Source organism: Aythya fuligula, chromosome 7, assembly GCF_009819795.1.
Source record: "Aythya fuligula isolate bAytFul2 chromosome 7, bAytFul2.pri, whole genome shotgun sequence".
NCBI lineage: Eukaryota > Metazoa > Chordata > Aves > Anseriformes > Anatidae > Aythya > Aythya fuligula.
In genome coordinates this window covers 33,403,022-33,420,598 of record NC_045565.1, presented here as the reverse complement: position 1 = coordinate 33,420,598, position 17,577 = coordinate 33,403,022, and positions in this window count along the sequence as shown.

The following is a 17,577-nucleotide window of genomic DNA, read 5'->3' as shown; positions in this document are numbered from 1 at the left end:
AATAGATAGTGAAGACCCTCTTTTAATAATGCATCATTGTTGCTTTCATAAGGTATTAATCCTTTTTTTTTTTTAATATATTTTTTTATCTACATATATAATACTAAATTAATAATATACTCTATTTTAATCTGATGTTGAAGAAACAATTACCAGTCTTTTGTGTTTGCTTCTTTACTGATAGCACTTGTGGTTTATGTAAATACAAGAGTAACTACTAGATCAACTATGAAGTTAATTCCCAACATAGGAATTATGAAATATTCTCTTCACACATATTTATATTGTCCCTATAAAGTTAGCTGGAAGGATTTTGCCCTGCAACTAGTGACATTCTAAGACATAAGAAACAAAGGAGCAAGGCTTCAGCAGGAACACACAGGCAGCATCACAATGCAGTCAATGGAGATGGAGCAATTACACAAGCTGGTGAACTGAGATAGGAGCCAACATGCAGCAATAGCTTACTAAAACTGTTAAAATAATAAGGAGTCATTCCAGCTCATCTTCGTGCTTTGTTTATGCCCTCAGTACAGAGGCATGCTAAGGAGAGTTGGCTTAGACCCCCTGAACATAACGTGGAGCTCTGAAGGAAGGGGCTTTGGCAAATCAGGGCTATACACAGACTGGCTAGCAATCTGGGCCATGAGGAAAGGTTTTCCTCCTTTCTTCCTAGCTAGATCAAATCCCCCTCAAGGCAGAAGTCTCTGCTTGGAAAGGAATGCTATATGCAAGCCCATGCTCCAGGTAGTGCATTCGCAATGAGATGTAAAGTGACATCCATCTTGATTTAATGCCGCTCAAGAGCCATCAGGATTCTGAGCAGCACTTGGACACAATCCAAAGGCGATGATTGTGCATTGCAGGCCTTAGAAACATGTCCCAAGACCACAGCTCTCTCCTTTCCGCCAGTAAGTAAAATATATCCCAGAGGCTTCTTTTGTTATACAGCAATCAGGTTCTCCAAATCCATTTGCTGACTGCAACGCATCTCATTTTCAAGTTTCTTTCTCTTCCACTGTGCTCACTGTTTCCATTCGATCCTAACAGCTGCATCTCAGTCAAAAATCAAACTTTCTGCAGACAAGATAGGCTTGAGATGAGAAGAAGGCTTAAGAAATACCAGACAAAAATAAGACAAAAGAGGATCAGGCCTTTTACTCCTACCTTAATGTGAACACAACATATCAGGTGAGAATACTGTCTGTAACAGTTCCCCATGCTTCTTTGCACAAGTAATGCATGGGTTAAACTAATTCACGTACATCTTCTCATTATTTTCTTTCTTTTGAGATCTTAGTCTGGCATAAAAAAATAAAAAAATAATAATAATAATTAAAAAGAAGGCAGGGTTGAGGGACAGTTTCAAGACACATTCAATCAGATGGATCTGGCCATGCAGTATAACAGCTGGACTCTGAATTTCTAACGTTGTAAATGTATCCCATAATTGAGTAGGCGTAAGTAAAGGGAGGCACAGGTTTGTGTGCATCTGAGCCTGCAAGTACACATGAACTTTCCTCTCTTCTTAGTTTTAAACTGCTGGAGAAAATCTTCAAAATGGGCAACAGTCACAGTGCAATCAGACAGACAGACTGTCTGCAGCAAAACGATTTAATTTGGTCCTGTTGCCCCTTCTGAAAAATGATGTCGACAGAAGATAAGGAGACAGAGAGTTTAAAATTGTTCCATCAGAACCAGTTGCCTGTTAGGAAGCTTATTCGAGGCAATTCAAAATTGTTCAGTTTTTTACAAGGCGATTGCCCATCAGGAAGACTGTTTGCAACTGAAGTAAAGGCTAAAATGGTTTACATAGCAGGAAGAGGTGCTCTGGATTTGTACATATTCTGTGCAATAGACCCTTCTGTGCATATTTCCCTTATTTTGCTTTGCTGCGTTTCTTCTGTTTACTGCTGAAGCTTTTTCTGCCTGACAGTCTGTTTATTAGTTGAAAATAACAGGAGCTTTTTCATTTTTGTTTTCCAAGGCAGGTAATTCAAATAATCTCAGAAAATTATTTTCCTATTCAATTAGGCTATGTAATAATGCAAGACCAAATCTTGGCATTCATAAATGAGCTGAGATGGATTTAATAGAGGAGAATAAGAGACTGATATGGCTCTAGCCCATCCTCTTTAACACCACAGAGGATTGGGACTGCCATTATCCAAGTATGGGAGCACACATCTTACCATAATAGGAGTTATTGAGTTAAAAAATCATTTTGTGAAACCAAATATAATCATTCCTTTCAAATCTATAAATCTATAACTATGGTGGTGATTTCATCATTCTGATATTATTTATACATGAGTGATTCTTCACTTTCAACAAAGTAGACCTGAGATAATCTGTGTATTCTATTGGCATACTATATATATATGTATAGCAGATTATATATATGCCAATATAAACACTTATATGCTAATATACTACCATATATATATATATATGCACCATTTGGCCATCTGCCTTTCTCACCTGAAGTCAACACAAGATAGAGACCTTTCCTTCAAGACCCTTTTTTCCCCTGTGTATTAAAGGAAAAGGGAACTTCCAGGGTGGGAAGGTGGCACAGGCAGCAGATGCTCAGCCTGGGTCTGTGTGCCTGTGAACAAGCTGAGAAGGGTAAAGAGAGGATGCACCATGGGCCCCAATGAGCATTGCTGTGGATCCTTCACCTGCATCCCTGGTCAAGCACCGGATGGGGCTGGACTCTGCCAACACAAGCCCACACTGCTGTTCTCATCGTTTTTTATTATGCTGATACACAGAGAGACACAAACTGCATTTGTGTGCCATCCTTTCCTCCTCAAAATCTTCTTCTCAAAGATAACCAATTGAAGGAGAAGCATTGCAAGCCAATTTCATCCACATACACACAGGCCAGCAGGCACGACACCATCTCTGCTGCCTTATGAAAAATGGCACAGAAACATATTTGCACAGAAACAAATGGCTTCTGCAGAACTCATTATGTTGAAGACTAACTAACCCTACTGGCAGAAAATGCAAAGAGCTGTCCTGTCCTATTGAACTAAGGCTGAACATCTTCAGCCTTTATTGGGCACGATTTGTGCTTAAAAAGGATAACGGCTATTAAGTAAAAGATAAATGTTTATCAGCCAGAATCATTTCTACTGATGCTTATTAGCCATTCAAGACTATATGGCCTACCCAGATATATTTTATTGTCTAATGTAATAAAATTTTCTACATTGGATCTTACTACAAAATAAAATTGTTCTTAAGAGAAGATTTATTTTACAAAGTTAGTCCACAAAAACTGAATAAGGCATGAGACATTGGATAGGCCAGTTGCAGATCTGTAATTCAGTTTATGAGTAGATCATAGACATCAGTTAGGGACTTGATCTATGTCTGTTTGGAACATCAGTGGGCAGGCAGCCTCGGAAGAAACCTCATATGCATTGCCCCAAGTAGACAGGTTTTAGTAAAGGGGGGATCGTAGTTGTATTGCTGTGAATGACGAACAAATTATGTTGCTGTGAATGACGCACACAAGAAACATGAGCCTCAGAACTGAAGATTGGTCTCCTCACCAGTCTGCAGTTCAGGAAAACAGCAGGAACTGTGGTTCCACTCAGAGGTTTGCCTTTACAGACAAGAAAGCATTGCCTAAAGGGTCGGGGATTGCCTGCCTGTCCATGGCACTTTGTGCACACCAAGGTGGGATGCCCCCCTCCAGCACAGCGATCATTACAGTGTCTCAGCAGAGCCTGAGGGAGCTGCTCCTTCTCCTTGCAGCACTGGCTGCCCAAGTGCAATCTGTTTTGCAATCTGTTTCTGATCAACGCCGAGCCAGAGAACAACTGCTCAAGAAAGTTTAGGAACAGGGGCCAGCTCCTCTCTGATTTAGGGCAGCCTTGTGTCCATCTCCCCGCTCGGAGCTGTGCCGGAGCCATTTTCCCCACCCACAACGCAGGGAGCAGCAGTGACACCATCCCCTAGTCACCACTCCTCGCTCCCAAGTTTAATGCAGCAAGCATGACGTGCTCCTCACCTCCTCATCTCTCTCATCCCTGAAGTCCTTAAGCAACTCTCGTCTCTGCCAAAAGACTGAGTGCTGAGTACTGTTTTTATGATTGAGCATAAAGCAACGCCAGAATGAGGAAAGTGCAAAGGTGACACGTGTAGGTTCGTGGAAAAGCACAATATTAGATCACTGGGTCTGACCTTTATCAGAAGACAGCATGGAATTTTATATGGAAAACGCTTCATTGAGCCTAATAATTTGCGTTTGACAACGGCTTGCAGCAAGAAACTGAAGCCAGCTACAACCACGTTTGAAAGGTGAGCGCAGCTAGCTATGGGAACCTCTGACAAAAAGGTGCATGGATTCCCTGGCTTTCAACATTTCGAATTGAGTCTGAATGTCTGAAAGACTGGCATTAACCAAACAGAAGTCATCTGGCTTAATTCAAAACAGGGTGAAGTTCCCCGTAGCCTGTACTACACAGGATGACCTAATCAACAAAATAACCTCATTCGGCACCTTACCCTACAAATACCGCCAGCATATCCTACAACAAAGGCTACCAACAAATGAGTGCAATGTTCAAGACAAGACAATGAAACGGCCTGGGGTCTGATCCTGCATCTCACAAGGTCAATGGGTATTTTTGTCATTGAATTCAATGTGAGCAGAAATGACGCTAAGATTTTTCCAGTTCAGATGTCAGCTATTAATTTGGATGATGGTTATTTGATTCCAAAGAAAGCCAGTGGAATCAAGTTAAAAAGACAGAGATATATTCATATATTCTTAAACTGGGAGACACCGCAACTCTCTGATAACCTAAATTAGATTGAGCTAGTGCTATCTCTAATTAGGATCTTTCACTATGAACAAGAAAAGAGGACAAAGTGAATTAGCAAAGGAAACAGTACATATATTGACTCAAAACAATAACCAGAAATGTTAGCTTCCATGTCAGATGCCGTGCATGAAGAAAAAAATGCTTGAAAAATTATTTTATTAAGGAAAATCTGAAACTAGTCAGAATTAAAGAGACTCGCTAGAAATGTTGGTGATATTTATTAACTAATTAGCTAAATGACCTTTGCATCATTTTTATACACAATTTTCTTTCATAAATATTTCATGAATTACATGTAATTATTAGTAACATCAACTTTAGTGAATTAATTACTGCCAATTCCTATTAATAAAATGCATCTTGTAATAAATAATGTTAGTTTATTACAGAGTATTGGTCTCAGAGGTATTCACATCTGTCAGTTGCCTTCTACTTCAGGCTAAAAGAAAGGTAATCAAATAACTGTAATTATTGTACTAAATATATCACCGTTTGTTTAAAATGTCAATGGGAATGGATAAAGGCATTTGTAACAATCTGAACTGAATATCCTAATCTGCAGTGGTGTAAGCACATCCGACAAAGAGCCACATTGCCATCGGGATAACGGCTGATGTCTGGGGCTAACAGACAGAAATGTCAACAAATGGTTGCTTCTCTGATTTACTTACAGGTTTTTGCCTACTGGCCATTGGCTTAAAGCTACTTTAAGCTAATAAGGAACAGTGAATTTAATCTGATGGCTCCTAATTAGCCCTTGTGAAAGGGGTGTTGGAGTTAGTCCAGTTCCAGTAGACAAGTGTCCACGCGGATGCTACCATAGCTGGTGCTCTGCAGCGTGAGTCCTGCTGGGAGTCCTTTCCTGTGCTGAAAGCAGAGAGGAAGGCAACCTGTTTCCTAAACAGACTCCAGAGCTCTTGGACCACATACTACAGGAAGGCATAAACCAGCACAGGCCACCTCTCTCCTGCCTTACAGACAACTAAGAGACTGTTGCCAACCTGCATGCAACCTGCTCCTTTCCCAGAGCACCAAGATCACATTATGGGCTTGTATACTAAAAACATTACAATCTAATTCAGAGAATGCATTGCAAAATACATTGCAGTAGATAAGAAGTTTTCAGCAGAATGAGTAAGGAATGATTTTCTACTTGGATTGCAGCAAGACTTTAGTAGGGCTTACACCCCCAGCAAGATGGCACCACAGCGAGCTTAGTGGCTGGGGTGAGCTCTTCCAGCTTTTGGCAGCACACAGCTGAGAGCAGTCCTCCTTCCATGCTGATATTTAGAACAGGACAGCCCTCACACAAGGCTGAGGCCAGGCTGAAGGGCTCACCCTGGAGCAGTGCTGCCCTGGGGCCCTACTGCTCCAAGCAGAGGCTCGCACCCACAGGCCCAGCCACTCGCTCAGCCGGGACACGCAGCACAAATGTAGTTTTTATCCTCTCCGTTTATCACCATTTCCACATAATAACAGTGAATAATTTTCCAACACTACACTGCTCCGAACTGCTTTTCTTACATATCTAAATATCTAAATGCTGACAAGCAGGGCAAGCTTAACTTGGTGACGTCTGTCAACACAAACCATGTATTACCATGATTTTTTAGGCTTTTAAGATGAAGCTTCCCAACCAGGTATTATCTAAAATGGACAATATGAGCAGAAATATACTGGGGAAAAAAAAATCAGTTTTCCCTTCTCTACTCCCATGCTCTTTTTTTTTTTTCCTTTCATTGGATACAAAAGTTCCTCGAAAAAATGAAAGGTTGACTGAGGTGCAGATGAAAATGGAAACCCCAGACACTGTAGCTCAGAAAAACTAGCATTTGAAAAACAGCAAATCGGGTTCTTCTGCAGCCCCAGCCTCCTGTATCAGCTCAACTCACCATTACTCCACATTACAGTGCCTACACACACAACCTTCACCACACCGTCCCATGGTTACTGTGACTTATACTTTCATCTGCAGCCTGTTACACGGCCAAGTTATTGCAATGCCTATGCTGTAATGCTTTAGATTTCCACTGGTAGGAAATACCAAGCAGAGAAAACTGCAAAGACAGCTGCATGATTTCCAAATTCTCTAGATTTGGCTTCTGGTTCTTATAAACTCACACAGGGATATCTGCAATGACAACCTTCCCCTAGTGAACCTGGCCTCATCCCTGGAGCCTAGAGCTTCTCAGAAGTCTAAATTGTAGCAAAATAAGTCTAATCATTTTCACTTACTTAAATATGAAAGTGAATCAGTTGTGATGGTGATCATTACTTCTGGTATCATAGCTGCCACCTCAGTAGCTCCACACCCCAAGAGCTGTGGCAGTACCCCAGAAAGGTGCTGGAATTCCTTCTAGCAGAGCGCCCTGCTGAATATAGGTCACCACAGTTTAAATGGGCACTCCCTCCTCTATAAGCTTCTTTATTATTTTAGCAGAAAATAGCATACATTAGGCCAGCTTTGAAGACCCTACCAGAGTGTGATAACTGGGAGATGCGAGCAGAACACTAGGGCTGGGTTCAAACACGAGGAAAGTGCTGACCTTCTCAGGTCTATCAAGGAGATTTGGTTTCAGAAACAGAGAGAAATTTAAGGTAAGAGAAAGTAAAGCACCAGTCGAATCTAGGTGCCTCCTAAAGTATCCGGCATTTGAGAAAGCGGTTGCGTTCTTCATAAATAGTGCTTAAGGCTTAAGCACCTTAAACAAAAAGAAGGCACACATTTTCTCAGAAAATTACTTCTGAGTCTGAATAGTAAGAATGAGAGTAATTCCTGCCATGAGTGTCATCTGGTTTGAGTGCGGATTCTTCTGGGTGAGTGCTGTCTCTCGGGTTTGTGTAGCTCTTTACCAGGGTGCACACATCTCCGCCCGAGCTGCCCAAACTCTAATCTGACAAGAGCAGAAGTAGATGGTCAAAGTCTGTGAAATCTGATTTTGTATTTTGAAACATTTTGCATTGAACTTCCGTAGTGTTAGGCTGTGGCTTCCCCATTTGTTTAAATACCATAGACACTAAGTAAATGCATTCACTGGTTTCCTGAAGCTGAGGAAAAGGGTTTACTCACCATTTTGGCACCCATAAAATATAACCATGTAGCATGTGCCCTGCTTAGCAGGGATGAGTATTTGCATAGAGTTGTGGCAGCCTGCAAGTACCCAGTCACAGCCAGCCAGTTTTATATCGCCTAACCTAGCTGTAACACTTGTTTCTTCTACCTGTCAGCCTCATTAGGGTGATAGCTTAACACTCTAATTTCATTTATTCCTTATTCTTTGATACAGATCCTTCTTTAGATTATGTACTGAGTTGCAGACAGACAGAAAAAAGTTATTTTACCACTGCATAGTAAAGAATTTTTTCAGGAGCTTCTTTAATTTCTCCCCACAATGTACACTACAAAATTGAGAGGCACATTTTTGAAAGTTTGAGGGAAAGAACTAGGAAGAAAATGGAGAAAATCTAGCTTAACAACTCTTTCAATTTTAAAAATTGCAATTTGACAGCAATCCTGTGGGCTGGGAAATAAACGTTCATGCCTTTGCCTCTATAGTCACTTGATTGATGTCAAATTGCTTAAGATGAAATAAAGAGTGAGATGCAGTCATATTTTTCCAGCTTCTTTCTATAGAATTGAGGTCACAGTATTTGGGATCAAAAAGTTATTTATGACATTTATTTTCTACTGCTGATTGCACTTTAGCCTCTCAAAATCTTGGTTTTATCATAAAGATGTGCCTTTATATTTAGAACTTTGCTGCACCGTGGCTTCTCAGACAGAGTAGGTATGCTTTTGATACAAGATCCCACCATTTTCAAGACTTGATCCTTCAATCTCTATGGATTTTGATGCTGACCCTGCAAAACCCTTTAAATGAACATTTAAAGTAGTCCCACTGACTTAAAGAGCATAATGGCAATATACTTACATACAAGAACATACCTCACCCTATAGATAAACCTTCTTACATGGTCTTCTCTTACCAGTATGGCACTGCTGTGATGGGACGAACAGGACAAGCTTTCCCAACCAGCTGCAAAACAATCTCCTCTGAAGGGCAGGAGCAAAAGGGACTTCACACAAGGCTTTGGTACCAAACATCACCATCACTGCTGCTGTTGCTCCCTCCCCAGTTTGGTCAGCCTTAGACACCCCTGCCATTATTAAATTAAGGTTTTCCCCAGCACAGCCAGATTTTGGTTGTAATTTATCTCTTCCTGCAAGGTGGGTGTGCACAGTAGATGCATGTTGTGTGTATGGCTAGGTGTAATATTCACTGCAATGGTGTGAGAAAGTTTTAATTACAGAGGCTTGTGCTGCTATATGGTGTTTTCAGCCTGTACCTTTCATAGGGCTTTGCTGAGGAAATGGTCATCATTAGCACCATTATCACTGGTGTGGAAAAGGTAAAGGGATGTGTTCACAGTCCACCGACATAACAGATACACCCAAGCTCAGGTTTTGCTTGCTGCCAGGCATCAAAACCTTTAAGCCCCATCTCAGGCCAGTCCTATCTCAAGCTACAGCTGAGAAAAAGAAATGAACTAGCGGAACGCCGTGACCACTACACCTCACCCTTTGTACAAGTTTCTTTCACAAACAAGTGCCATTTTACAATACTTCAAAGAACTGGAAAATGGGGAGCCTCAGCAGCTTTCTAAATTAGACTAAAAACCTTGCTTTTAGATAGCTAAAGGTAAGTGAGATGAATCTGATCCTAGATTTTCCATAGGACTTAGACAACTAATTTTTTTGTTGTTTTTAGGAGCCATTCAGCTCCTGATGCAGATAATGGCATTAAACAATTCTCAGATCCTATTTCATTCATAATTTTTACAGCATTTTTAATTTAAAAAAATAAATAAATAAAAAAGCAGACAAGGAACACCTCATCAGTAACAGGAAGAAAATGTAAATGTCACTGACAAAAAAAATAGGAAATTCAGAGTAATCAAAATTATCTTTGATTCTTTTTTTACTGAAGTTAAATGATGCATTATTGTTTAACTTATGCATCCTACAGCTTCTCATTCATTGCAATACCCTAAATGTTATTCAAATGTAAGAAATTTAAGAAAGAATGGCCCTCCAGAATTGAAAACAAAAACCCCGCAGCATTTAATAATATTATAACGTGCATTAAAATAAATGCAATTAGTCAACAATGGGGCGGGTGGGAGTGTTACTAAAACTTTATAAAGAAAATTACCTGATATGAAAATATGAATAGCAACTAACAAGTCCATTCTGTATAGATATTATCCAGAAAAAAAAAAAAAAAAGAAAAAAAAAAAAAATTTAAACCTATGTTGCTGCTTCAATACTGCCTAATACTAGGAATTGGCAGAAAAACATCTATTCTATGAATAATAGCTCAACAGTCCCAAAGGACATCAATACATGAATAAGAAAAAAAAAAAAAAAAACTCAAGCCTTTCCAAAATGGTGCTAATGCTCCACTGAAACTTAATTTTATAATTTACTGGCAGTCAAGATGGCAGGAAATAAAATAATTTGCTATATATTCTGCACAACAAACCCCCTGCTTTTCCTGGGAAGGGTAATTATCCCTAAAAAAAAAAAAAAAAAAAAAAAAAAAAAAAAAAAAAAAAAAAAAAAAAAAAAAAAAAAAAAAAATACGACATCTCATATTAAGCTAAAGTCTCATCAAGAAGAGAAAGAGTGCCTCATTACATGTAATTACCAGGGAATTAGAAACATCATTTAACTAAATGAGCGAATAATGCTCAGGATATTGAAGAAACTTGCCTGCACTTCTGCAGAGCACTCTAAGTCCCATTACAAAAATTGCACCTCTTTAATGGAATAATTTTAGGCCTTGTCTGCCTTGCTTTAAAAATAAAGAGCCTCAGAGAGGCAGAAAGAGGCTGAAACTACCATAAACAACTGTTGAAAAGAGCTGCAGAGTAGGAGTAGTCTCTACTGGATACCATGATTTAAAATGACTCATAATCTAACATAATCATGAAAATTAAACCTAAGGACTTGGGTGGGAGGATGGGAGAGAGGGAGGGAAACGAATTACCCTTTTTAATTGTACTTACTCAAGACTACAATGTATTTATAATTATACATTATAGATAACGGGTGAAAGATTCTAGGTTAAAGGTAAATCTTGCAGAGAGGGATGAAAGGCTGTGGCATTAGGAGCTGGCTTAAAAACAAGGAGAGATGCATACCCGCCGATTGATACTGACTGTCCTGCAATGCAATTTTTTTCTAATAATGAAGAGTTACTAGGGGAATTAATAAGGGCCACGGTGATGGAGTGTGCACAAACTTCACAGACCGCAACCGCTATTTTAGGAATATCGTCTCTGTCTGTAAAGGTGATTCTGGTGCCGTTAGCAACAAATACAGTCTGGAAAACATTATTTGCCACCATTTTGACACAGAGGTTGAGCTGGTGCCAAAAGAAAGGAGGTTCTCCTCACTGATTTTAGCCAGAGGAATTGTCTCCAAGCCATATAGCGAGTCACCAAAATGAAAAGATCTCCTTTGAGTCCGGAAGGTTTTGGTCAGGGCTTGAATCCTCGCCCTGCCTCACCCCACAAGGAATTAAAACACTCTGGTGACGTTACCACAGGGCCACTCTGAAATCTCTTCAAGCTGATGCAGAGGAAAAGCCCTGTATTTTTAATATAACGTCCTCAGAGAAATGGAAAATGCACAGCAGTGAAACAAGAACTAAGGGGATACAAATAATGCATCATCTGCACCGTGCACGTTTCCTCTATCAACATTTTCATCCTTCATTTCCTTCCCTCCACAAAAACCTCACTGTAGAAATTCTAGGCAAATCAGGGCAGCTGGTTCTTTCCTGTAAACAGTCCCACAGCAGACCAACATATTAACAGAATAAGTACAGAAATAAGAGGAAGAAAAAGGAGCTAGAGCCCCCAAAGTGCTGAATCTGGACATCTCTGCTGGGTACACCAGGATATCAGAAAATTGATCAGTTTTGTTGCTCTCAAGACAAGACATAAAAATTTCAGGCAGCTCACATGGGCTTGGTTTGTAATAATAATAATAATAATAATAATAATAATAATAATAATAATAATAATAATAATAATAATAATAATAACAACAACAACAACAACAACAACAACAACAAAGTTTATTTGCAGTTTTATTTTGGGGGGAGGTTGAAGATGATTGGGAAGACAGTCCAGAAAGAAGTACGTGAAAACATCAGGGTTTTATTCAGTGCCTCAATATCTTGGCCACTTACAAGTTGTACCTGAATTATTTTTGGTTGTGGGAACAGAGGCTTAATGAAACCTTAAATGTTTAAACAACAACAAACTAACAATGGCATGGGGAGGGAGAGTAAAAAGCACTGGAAACAGGTGAAGTGCAGTTTCCCTGCCTGTGGGAGGCATGGGGAGGCCCTTCAAGCACCTCCCAAAATTGCCTGAAATTTTGGTTGCTGCTCAAACGTCACCACCTCAGACCAAAGCAGTGGTGAACGAGGTCCTTAAGCACTTGGTGGGTGTTGAAAACCTAGATCTGTGCTCGCCTGTTGGAATAAGAAGGGCAGGTGGTGGCATTTGAGACCCATATCATCAAAGTGCAGCCTGCAGCACGTGAACCCCTGACTCCATCAAAGGCTGCACATCTCCAGCTCCTGTTTGCAGAAAAGCCAGATTTCCATCCCGTATCACTTGCAAACAACTGCCAAAAGAGGTTTCACCCAATGCTGTATTGATCCAGATATTTTATATAATGGGTACTTCAGCAAAAGACATTGTCCTCACAGAGTAATTGAAGAAGGGAACTGGAGGGTCTTAACCTTAATTGATTTTTTTTTATTCTGGTTTCCTAAGGAAATGAGATTCATGCAATGAAATTGCCTGTGTCTGCCTGCCCCTTTCTCCTCTCATCCCCCTAATAACTTTGGGGCTGGTCGGACAATTACAGCCAAGTTGGATGGAGGAAGGAGGTCTCAGAGATATCAGATTCCTGCCTTGCTCAGGAAAGCAGGCAGCCAAACAGGGGAGCAGGTGTCTTAATGTTCCCCCTCAGGGAAATCTAGCTGGGCAAAAGCTTCCTCCTGACTGTGGAGAAGTTTGAATCTAAACTTGATTTCTCAGGTGTCTAAGAAGGTTTTGAGCAACCTGGGCTGCTGGGAGGTATCCCTGCCCATGGCAAGGGGGTGAAATGAAATGGTCTTCAAGGTCCCTTCCAACACAAACCACCCTATGATTTTATGATTCTATGAAAAATCAAAAAAAAAAAAAAAAAAAAAAAAAAAAAAGTAGAAAATTAGACTTCTCTCTGTGACTCGCTGAATCACTTGTTTGCTATTTAGACAAATTCTGTTTTTGTACAGGCAATCTTGACATCACTACAAGAAGGAAAGGAAGAAGAGAAACAAGAGGAGATCAGGAAAGAAATATGACTGAGATCCATTTTTGCACCATCCCTATTGGTTTCTATCTCCATCAAAAAATATAATTCCGAAAATTTCCTTCTCCACCCCATCCTCAAAAATCTCACTTGTAACCCCATTATCTGCCTAATTAAATTCTGGATGTATAAAACTGTTAGACCCATCTTTTGGGAGACTGTACGCTTTAATCACAATTACATGCTGCATATTTCATGATATATATCTTTTGCGTATAATTAGAAATAAAAAATGTAATCCCAAAAAGATGTTTAATAATTTAAATACTGAGGATTTGATTAAAAGCATTCGAGGATTGCAGATGACAGGAAAAGAGCAGCAACTTCATTATAGCCAAGGGAAAAATTCAGGGACATTAAGCTGTTCTTTTATTTTACAAACCAAGCACTACAATCTTAAAAACAAATATTTCAAGCAGGAAAGTATAGATGCATTTCCCCAGGTATTTCCCTGTCATTTAATCTGTGGAATGGGACCCAGGATTTTGCACAAATGGCCAGATGTTTCTATTGAAAAGTTTACCTACTTCTCACCATGTTTCCCTTCAAACTCTCATTAGTAGAAATTCACGTACTCTGACAGAAGCAGGGCTCTTATCTCACTGCTCAGGCAATGCCTGCAGCACTTCTATAGTGGCCTGCAAACACACAGGACTTCGTGTGAAGAATCAGACAATCCCAACCCCTAAAAATATGTGGATGAAAGCAAAAAAAGCTAAAGTCGTGTTCTCAAAACACACAATTTATGAGAGATATTTATCCTGTCCCAGTAAAACTTGTTACCAGTGGACATCTTTAAGTATTGCAGAGGACAATAGGGATTATAAAAAGTGAAAAATGGTGACAATATATTAAAGGAATTGTCAAAGATCAGGGCTGGGAGCAGGGAGGCGTCTCCCACTGAAAAATACCCCCGGTGCTCATTTCCAAGGAAATCCCACCTGCAGTTCCCAACAACGCTGCAGCGACCCGCAGCATCCCACGAGGCACAAAGCAGCAGCTGCAGCCACTGGCTCCAAAGCAGGACGGGAAATGTCTACGTGGGGCAAGAAATCTGATTTGCCAACAGCAGACATCAGAGAGGGAGGGGGTTCAACATGGTAAAAAATAAAGGTAAATTGTCTTGATGTCTCCACTATTCTGTCTGCTCCACAGGCTACAACTGTGCAACATTCTTGAGCTTTACAAAGCTGATTATAAATTTCCTACTTAATGCGTCTTAATAACCTTTGGTTTGCAGGGCCTGAATTATACTTTTCTTTTTTTTTTTTTTCTGCCTATGTAGAAAAGTGATGGCATATTTTATATTATTTTCAAAAGTACCTCTTCTAAAAATGATTGCACTTCCTACCTTCATGCATCTGTTGCAGTCATCCTTCACTATTCACTCAAGTAGTAAATAAAGTAGGTCTCTGTATTCCATTGGCCTCTTTCTATGCCACTTAGCACTGTTATATATCAATACATTAGTGCTAATATATTTTTGTATAAGAAAAAATTGCATTTGAGAAGGTTCATCTAAGGATCTTAAGCCTCCTTTAACAATTTGGTCTCATTTACCTTTACACGGAAGCACTGTTTGTTCGATTGACCAAAAATTACATCACAGAAATAAAAAAAGATTAGCTAAAATAACTCCCCATGGTAAGTCTACATCACAGGCAAAAGAAATTAAACCAATTATGTGAGCTCGGATTCAAGAAATCTCTGCTCAGCTCCTGCCTTTGCTCTGTGACAGGGAAATTCACTTCCTCGCTCTCTGCCTTTGTTGACATCTGTGGAATGAGCATACTTCTTCTCTCCCCACCTTTGACTGTCTTATCTATTTAAGAGAGCAAATTCTCCAGCCAGGATCGTTTCTTACGATGCATCCATCCAGTGCCAAGAACAAGGTGACTGCAGTCTTTGCTGCATTGTTGTCACAGCAAACCTGCAGCGCTTTGCAGACGCACGAGCGGGTAAATGCAACCCTTGCGGAGTTTAATTGAATTATTAGGAACACTTTGGCATAAGCGAATAAATTATAGCTTTGTTTTACCTGATGCTCATTACCTTTGTATCAGAGGAAACCGAGTGGCTTCTGTAAGCAAGGAATTGATTAGAATAGATGACTGCTTGCTAGGCTGTAACACACAGGCTGCTCTGAATCGCCTCCTGACAGCTGATGGTGACCCTAGCTGCAAGCTTAAGCTACAATTATTGTGAGACTGACACAAATTTTGTGTAAATAAGGTATTTATTAATAGTAAGAATTCAGGGACACTTATGAAATGAACACGTACCCTATGGTAAGAAGCGTTCCGGTGTTGCTCACCAGCAATGCCCTGCAGAGCTCTCCCCCAGCACAGCCCCCCAGCAACCACCAGGCCCTGAGGCTGACACCAGTTTTGCTTGTTAATGGTGTTTTGGGCCACAAAGGAAACTAAAAGCCTGTTCAATAATTAAAATGTTTTAAGTAAAACGTAGGAACAAAGCATACTAGTTTGCAGTATGAGACTGATGCCAGGTGAATGAGTGATCAGAAAGAAATTCAGCACTGCAGCCACCAGAGCTGGTTCCTCTCTCATGCCCCAGGATAAGACCAGCTATAGCCACACCATTCCTGGCAGGCAGAGGTTTTTCTTGAAAAATTCCACAAATGGAGATTCTGCAGCTTCCCCCGGCAATTTATTCCCAGGCTTAACCATCCTCACACTTACAAAGTTTTTCCTAATGCCTAGACTAATCTCCGCTGCAATTTAAGCTCATTATGCCTCGTCCCGGTCCCAGTGGACAGGGAGAACAGTTTATTCCCTTCCACTTTGCAGGTAATCACAGGAGACTCTGAAGACCTATTACATCGCCCGTGTTGCTATCATGCCTTAGCGCATTCATGCCTTTTTATCTATAGGAAAATGTGTGATACAGTGTAAAACAGCCACACACACTTAGAGCATAAGGCATTTCGCAGGACGTCTCTTTAGCATATTAGTTATAAGAGTAACCAGGAGAGTCCAGTATTTGACTTTATATTTCCAAATTCTGCATAACTGAATGTATTATAAAGCATCACTTAAATATTATTTTGAACAAAGAAGCCTGTCGCATTTCAGAGCAAAAGCCACCTTGCGGGAGGACTACAAGTCATATCAGTTGCATATTGACTAAAAAATTACTGGCGTTGTGGTTGTGATTATACTAAACAACATAAAAGCAGCTAATGGTGTAATCACCAGAGCAGATGTCTGCTAGTCAAAAGAAGTAGGTTCTGCTCCAGACCGCTAATACCAATCACGGCTGGTGGACGTGTCATTTAGGCCAGCATTTGCAAAAGCATCCGACAGTAGATGCCCCAAAACTGGCTGTTTCTATCTTCACAGATGCACCAAGTGAATTACTGCCGAACACGGTGACTGCACGACTCCAGCTGAAGAAAACCCTCCGTTTTCTCAAGGCAGCAAAAACTGCTGGGTGCTTACAGAGGCATGAGACAGTTGAGCAGGACGGAGGTCGTGATACCTACACAGCTCCACAAAGGTCATTCTCGATGGCATTGCTCAAGTTTTTGTGTTGAGATAGTTGAGCTCAGAGTGAGGACTGGTTTTGCTTGGGAAAACACACATCTAAAGGACACATCTTTTTACACATATTTATTATAATTGCAGCGGCAGCACAGAACATCACACTGGAGATGTGGCAGAGCTACAGACCTGCGTGGAGTAACCACACACTGATTATCTTGAAGTCCTGGCCCACAGAAAAAATACACTTACCAGCACACTTTTGTAACGCTCAGGGCACAGGAGCCACTTGGCTTCTAATACCACTGTTACGAGGCTCTCGTGAGAGACAAGCCGTGATATTTTTTCCTGCAAGCAGTCAACGGTGATTGATGACTCTATCAGAATGATGGCTGTGACTCCATGTTTTCTGTATGGCCCTCTACACGGCGAAGAGCAATGACTTAAGGAGCTTTTTTAGATCTCAATTCCTCTAATCAAGAGTCAGTACACCCTCTCTGTTCAGCTGCTTGTCGCACAGGTCCCCAAAGATTTGTGCCAGGATTTTTCTGCCTTATGAACCTTTGCCTTGACCCGTGGTTCTAGAAGACAGCTTTAAAAAAAGGAAGATTAATCTCACCAAAAAAAAAAAAAAAATCTGTATTCTAACAGCACATATACCTAGTTGGGCCAGGGACAACTGTATCCCTCACCAACTCCTGTTTCTCTCCTCGTATGCCAGGTTGCCTCACTGCTATCTACAGGCTCTAACTACATCAAACACCAACATACCACAACAAATTCTCCTACCATTTTTAAG